Raw genomic sequence first — 7195 nt, forward strand, 5'->3', positions numbered from 1 at the left:
TGTGCCTTTACTAAAGCTTCCATCGTTGTAAACAGAAAAATATCGCTCAGTTCAAAAAAAAAACCGTAAAACACTTTTAGAAACAGAACCATTCAAAACAAACCAAAATTTTCATGGATTGCTGCGGAGCACTTAGATTATCATGCTCTGATGTTGCTGTGTGAAAATTTATATTATGTATGGTTTTTTGGGTTTCTGGTTGGGACATGAAAATAATCAGATGCTGAGGGAACAAAAATTATGTGGGGTATCGGTTTCCTTGTTTAACCCGATTCCATAAAATGAAGAATTGAAGCGCTGTTTGTATTGTTTCTTATTTATTGTATTTTAGGTAGAAGTGAGCACATATGAAAACAAAAAAAAACAGAATCAACACAGACGAATTTATATTCGAGAGTAACATAACTGATGGCATTCAGACCCCGGCACTTTTTTTAGAGTTGCTGAAAACACAACTCAATAAGGCACTAGCTAAGTATACTTTACTTTATGTTGCACATTTTTCCAGGTGCAAAATACATGGTATCGTAGCACACAGCATTAGCGCGTCCGAGTTTCATCGTGGTCAGTTTCAGCAGTCTAGGTTCAATTCCCGAAATACAATAAAAAACATCAATAAAAAACATCAAAGTGAGAGTATCGGAAGATAAAAATAGATAGAAAAATGATAAACATACTTTTTTTCTTTTTTGACATGATGCATTAAGTGTGCATTCCATGCGATTTGATTGCATTAGCTATAAGGTACAAGCATTTTATATGCTTTAGCAATCACCACAGTAAAGCTTGCTGTAAATCAACAATAGTAGCGCCACTTTCGACTTTAAACCTACTTTAATGGTGCCTATATGACAAAACAACTTTATATCGCATGCCATATAATACACTATAAAGCGAAAATAATGCTCTATATAAAGCGTCATGGTTACTTGGGTAGTTATAACCAGTTTTATTTTAAGCTAATAAATCCATTAATCATTTGCAGAAATGCTGCATGTATGAAATGTTTGTTTATCAAATTACTTGGTTTTAAATAAATGTTTTCGTTTATTTTCATTGCATATTGGCTATACTAATGACCGGATTTCAGCACTTCGGCATAGATTTCATGGTACCGAAAGTACCGGTACCAAGGCTCAGTCAGTACCGGTATTTCGGTACCAAAAAATGGTCGGTAATACCGGTATTTTCGGTACCGGTACTACCGGTACTACATCCCTATTCTATATGGATCATCACTATTTTTTTTTCAGGGAAACTGAAGGAACATCGCCCTATAACGACAAAGATGGCACTGCACTATACCCTAGGCGCTGGAGTCATGTTATTTTGCAGCCAACAAGGTAAGTGTGCATATGTCCCAACTAACAATGATAGCTGAATAATAGCTTATTCAACCAACATTTCAAAAATAAACCTTAAGAATGGCTTATTCGTCTATTGTACAGCAACAATGTTTGTTGGAGTATGCCACTTATAAGTGATTTGTGCCTCAATGATCTGAAATAATAACATTTTAGGGTAATGCAAAACTTTTTAGGTGCTGTAATATTCAGTATGAGTGTGGCAATATGTGATTCCATATTCATGGCGGGTAGTGTAGATGTTGATCAAGTTGTAGTTTATCTGGCAGATCAAAGTAATTCAAAATCCAGTTCTCGTCCTGGTCCTTGTCCCTAGACGCTGCACGCTATGTCTGAACCAACAGATTATGAAAATTGAATGTACATCGGGTTTCTTTCCATAAAACATCAGTATTCATGCTATATTTTCATTTGCAGAAGGTTTTAAAATATTCTATCGGTGAAAATTTTTCCATACATTTTTTATGGGAGAGAAATTGACCGAAAATGAGGATTTCAAGCAAATTTGTATGAAAAACGGTCAAAAAGATGGAAAAATCAAAATTTCCCCGATAGAATATTTTGAAACCTTCTGCAAATGAAAATATAGCTTGAATACTGATGTTTTATCGAAAGAAACCCGATGTACATTCAATTTTTATAATCTGTTGGTTCAGACATAGCGTGCGCTGCCAAGACTTGGTGATAAAAACGAATTCTAGTATGTACAGCCGCACTCTAACTCTAAGTTCAAAACAATTTTCTACTGCTTACGCATAGTCCCAATCTCGAACTGAATGATTCAATTTACTGATGCTTCGGTCTTATCACGAGCATCGGTTTCCACTTTCGCTTTGATTGACAGTGCAATTGAAAGAGCTTCAATCGAAACGGCATCAACAACGTGCACGCAGACGACGACGACGACGACGATGGCGGACCAATCCAAGGTATAATATAAATCCAATCTGCTGGTATCGCGATGGCCCATGGTGAACAATCGGGGCGAAATTCAACAGGTGGTACCTATCCTAACATGATGGCGGGCAGGTGATGGAGGTACTTGCATTGAAGTGTGACTTATTACACTTTACTTTGCCTGGCGATTACAAAGAGAGCACTAGAGATAATATGAAATGATATCATCAAGGGGTCCTAATCTGTGTGCAATAAGTCGGCAGGAGAAAATTTTACGTCGTTATGATGTGTTATACAATAAATCGAACTATATGTATAATATTATACATACACATTGTTGAAGGAAAGCTTTTCTAACGAACGCTGTGATCTGTACGAAGTAAACTCCGTGCATTTAATTGTGGGCCAATCGAATATCGTAAAATTACTTGTTATGATTTTAGTAATCAAGCTTAGTAATAACTTAAAATTTTCTGCATTATATCATCGTACACAACTGGAATGTACTATTATTCAAATTTCTTCAGAATATCGCGCTATTTCATCCAAGTCAATAACAAATAAAATTGAGTTTTTCGGCATAATTCACAATGCTTCCCATATTTTATCCAAAAGGGTACAATTTTTGAAGCCGGAAAGTGATTTCTACAACTACCTTATACCTATCAGTTTATTGATTGTCAAAAACAATATCAAATTTAAGGAGATGTTCCGTTCTGTTCTGTCTGAGATTGCCAAAATTGAGTCTATGTAGTTTATGGACAGCGCCTTAGTCTTGTTCAATGAAGCAGGTTGAACATCAGCTATCAGTAGGTCGGCTCCAGATGCACGTTCTGCTTCATTTGGGAAATTTGTACCATCGCCATGAACACGAGCCTATTCATCATTTACCTGACGGAGAAGGGAAGGAAAAAAGGATAAGACAGGGGAAAGGACAGGTAAGGGAATAGGATCGTCATACACGCAAAAGCGTACCACAATGGGTTCACATAGCGTCCTGAAAAGGACACCGTAATAACGCATAAAGGGCTATTTGCAGTTCAGAAGGAATTTTTTGGCCTATCTTGATGCGTGGGAAATTCCTTGCCTGAATCGCCCAAGAAACCGTTTTTCTTTTTTTTTTTTTGGGCTTAAGCGTACCACAATGGGTGCAAACAGCGCCCTGAGAAGGGTACTGTGATAACACATAAAGAAAGCCTATAGCTCTTTACCACAGCGGGTCAAGAACAGCAGAACGTCCTGAAGATTCAGGTTTCTGAAGTCAGTTTCACTTAATAAGTTTTTTCCGAGTACTCAGAAACGCAGTTGCGCAAAAAGTGGACAGTTACATATTAAATGATACGAAGTTCCATAATCGGATTCACAGCTATCGCATTCACAGGCAAATGAATCAGCTTGCTGAATATTCGCCATGTGATAGCTGAGTCAGCAGTGGCCAGTCAATGCTTTGACCAGCATGCTGCAATTCTGCTTTGACAGATTTGTTAGATATTTTGCTACCTACCCCTAGAGATAGCTCAGTACAATACAATTTTGTTTGACGACATGACTCCAAACTATTCCAGTATTGTTTGTGCTGAGTGGCAGTCCAGGTGTCAATCTGAAGCTTTACCCAACACTTGGATACCGGAATAGCTGGCTCAGGGCCAATGAAGTCATGTGATGCTCCAGCGCGAGCTAACTCATCAGCCAATTTATTTCCAGCGATGGAAGAATGGCCAGGTACCCATACAAGGTAAACAGCGTTTGCCGAATTGAGCTCCTCGATTTGAGTTCGACAAGCGATAACTATTTTCGACCTGGAGTTGGCCGAAGCAAGTGCTTTAATAGCAGCCTGGTTATCTGAACAGAAGTATATTACTTTGCCCATTACGTGCTGATTGCACTCCGCACTGATCTTATGCGGAGCTAAGAGCAAAGATTTCGGCCTGAAAAACGGTGCAGTATCTACCAAGTGAATAAGACTGATGCAGCCTTAGCTCACGAGAATAAACACCAGCACCTGCTCGACCTTCGAGAAGGGAGCCATCAGTGTAACATACGATGCCGTCTGAAATACTTCTCTCCAGATAACCAGATGTCCACTCTTCCCGGGAAGGGAATTTCGTGGAAAATGTGCTATATGGGAAATTACAAGCAATTGTAAGATCACTTGGAGCAAGGTCAACTTTGTCCCAATTCACCAAAAGTGGAAACAACGAGGTGTGTGTTGAACTGCGGTTCACAGGAGTTTCTTCTAGTAAACCGAGTACCCATAGGTAGTAAGTGCAAGAAAGTGCTTCTTGTTTGAGATGAATGTGTGGTGGGGCAACGTCAAAGAGAACTTCTAGCGCTGCCGTGGGAGTTGAAGAGAACGCTCCAGACATCGCCATTAAGCACATCCTTTGGAGATGGCCTAACTTTGATTGGACCGTTCTCACTTCGCCCTTTTGCCACCACACAAGACATCCATAAGCCAATATTGGACGAACAACAGTTTTGTAAATCCATCTGATATACTTGGGTTTTAGACCCCGAGTTGTACCAAAGTTTCGCCGGCATTGCCCGAAGGCCATACGAGCTTTCTTGATTCTGAACTCAACATGAGGTGTCCAGGAAAGCTTGGAATCAAGAATGACTCCAACGTTCTTTACCTGTTCAGTCACATTGATTTCAGAATCATAGAGACGTAAAGTTCGAACACCATTACGGTTTCGCTTTTCCGTGAAAAGAACAATAGATGTTTTACTCGGATTAACCGAAAGGCCATATTGGCGACACCAACCCTCAACTACCTGAAGAGCGTTTTGCATCAGGTCGAAAAGGGTGCTGATGCACATACCGACTAACAATGTTAGGTAGTCGTCGGCAAAACCATAAATAGGAAAACCGCTATTACTGAGTTGCCTCAATAGCGTATCTGCTACGAGATTCCACAAAAGTGGTGATAAGACTCCCCCTTGAGGGCATCCACAAACACTCAATTTCCTAATCGCCGCTAGACGCAATGTCGAGAAGAAGATCATTGGAGATATACCATGACCCCGTGCGGCTTCCAATATGGCATCGACAGGCACGTTGTCAAAGGCACCCTCGATATCTAAGAAAACACCCAAGAAGGATTGCTTTTCAGCGAATGCTTGCTCGATATCGTAAACAGCTTTGTGTAAAAGAGTTACAGTGGACTTTCCAGACTGGTAAGCATGTTGGTTCACATGAAAAGGCACATTGGCCAGATGAACATCACGGATGTGATGATCGACAATGCGTTCTAAGCATTTCAGAAGAAAAGAGGTCAAATTGATAGGTCTGAAGCTCTTTGCTTCTTCATACGACGCACGAATAAACCTTACAGTAATATCCCGCCAGGATTTGGGAATATACCCTGTAGCAAAACTGCAAACAAGTAGTTGTTTCAAAACATGTTTGAAATGATCAAATCCCTTCTGAAGCAAAATAGAATAAATCCCATCTGCCCCAGGAGATTTGAAAGGAGCAAAGCTATTAAGTGCCCATTCAATCGATTCTAAAGTTATGATACTCCGAGCCGAAGCTAAAGAATCATAACTACAAGAAAAGATATCAGGTTCATCCGAAGATGTAATATCCACACATCCGGGGAGGTGTGTACTGAATTAACATTCCAAAACTTCCTCATCAGAGGAAGTGAAATCACCATTTTGCAAACGAAGTTCGTTCATCCTTAGATTTTGCAAGGATTTTGTTCGATCGACTGGCTTCACTCAGACTGGAAACATTTGTACCAAGGATCGGTATATTCGCCTCACTCCATTCATATTCACTCCTCTTTGCTGAAGCGAATCGAGAAAGATGCAGCAAACGGATCGTCGTGATCAAACACGCAACCCCATCACCAGTGGGAAGCGATGAGCCATCTGCTTGACATGAATATTCGTTGCCATTCGTCGCAGTTTGGATCGCAAGCGAATGAATGAATGGCGAATGGTGAAGAGTACTGGTGAGCGATCGAAGCGGCTATTATCATAAGTAGAAGAGAATTTCTGCATGTAATGCATACATTTTTACTGCATTGTCGCTGAAATGCTAGATTAGCAAAGAAAATAATTCGAAAACATCAATAATTCGTATGCACAATATCAATCGCATCACTCACGAATCGCATTCGCTTGCGATGCGAATGTGGACGAATGAATAATTTCCAAGTGTGGCTTCCCACCGTTCGCCGGAGTTTCCTGTCGTCGCTGACAAGCACACACACGAACTCAAGCGACAACCGTTCGCTGCTGACTGTCTTCGAATGGGGAAGAAGATGAAAAGTGGAAATCAGGAACCCTGATTTGTACAAAGGTTTCTCCAGCCGGATCGTTCAGCAGACCGAAGAGCTTCCTGGTAGGCCTTGCGAGCTGACCTGAAAGCCTCCGATCCAGCAGAACGTCGTCTGTACCAACTCTTTCTACATTGTTTCCTGAGCTTCGCCAGATCAGAGTTCCAGCACGGGTTTCCTCTTTGTAGTAGTGACGAGAACTTGAGAACTCGCTCAGAGATATCGAGTGATAGTACGAAAAGAGAAAAGGGAAAATAGGAGAAGTTCGGCAGTGTAAGAAATAGGAGAAATATAAGAGATAAGAACTTTAGTGACTACCAACGAAGTAACACCTGTTTTATTTATCGTTCCGCATACCAGAAGTCTCTATACCTCTCGTTAACCAGTCATTTCACTCTTGTGGTCTTCACAGACCGCAGAGGGCAAGCTTCTTCAAAAGCTTCCATGATGAAGGCCGTTGTAGTATCAATAAACGTGCATAATAAACGTGCACAGCCCACACTCCGGAAGCACTGATGATGACAAGGACGCATTTTACGCGCAGCTCGAACGTGAGTATGATTGCTGCCCTAGCCACGACGTCAAAATCATCATAGGAGATTTGAACGCTCTGGTAGGCCAGGAGGAGGAATTCAGACCGACGATTGGT

Source organism: Aedes albopictus, chromosome 3, assembly GCF_035046485.1.
Source record: "Aedes albopictus strain Foshan chromosome 3, AalbF5, whole genome shotgun sequence".
Lineage (NCBI taxonomy): Eukaryota > Metazoa > Arthropoda > Insecta > Diptera > Culicidae > Aedes > Aedes albopictus.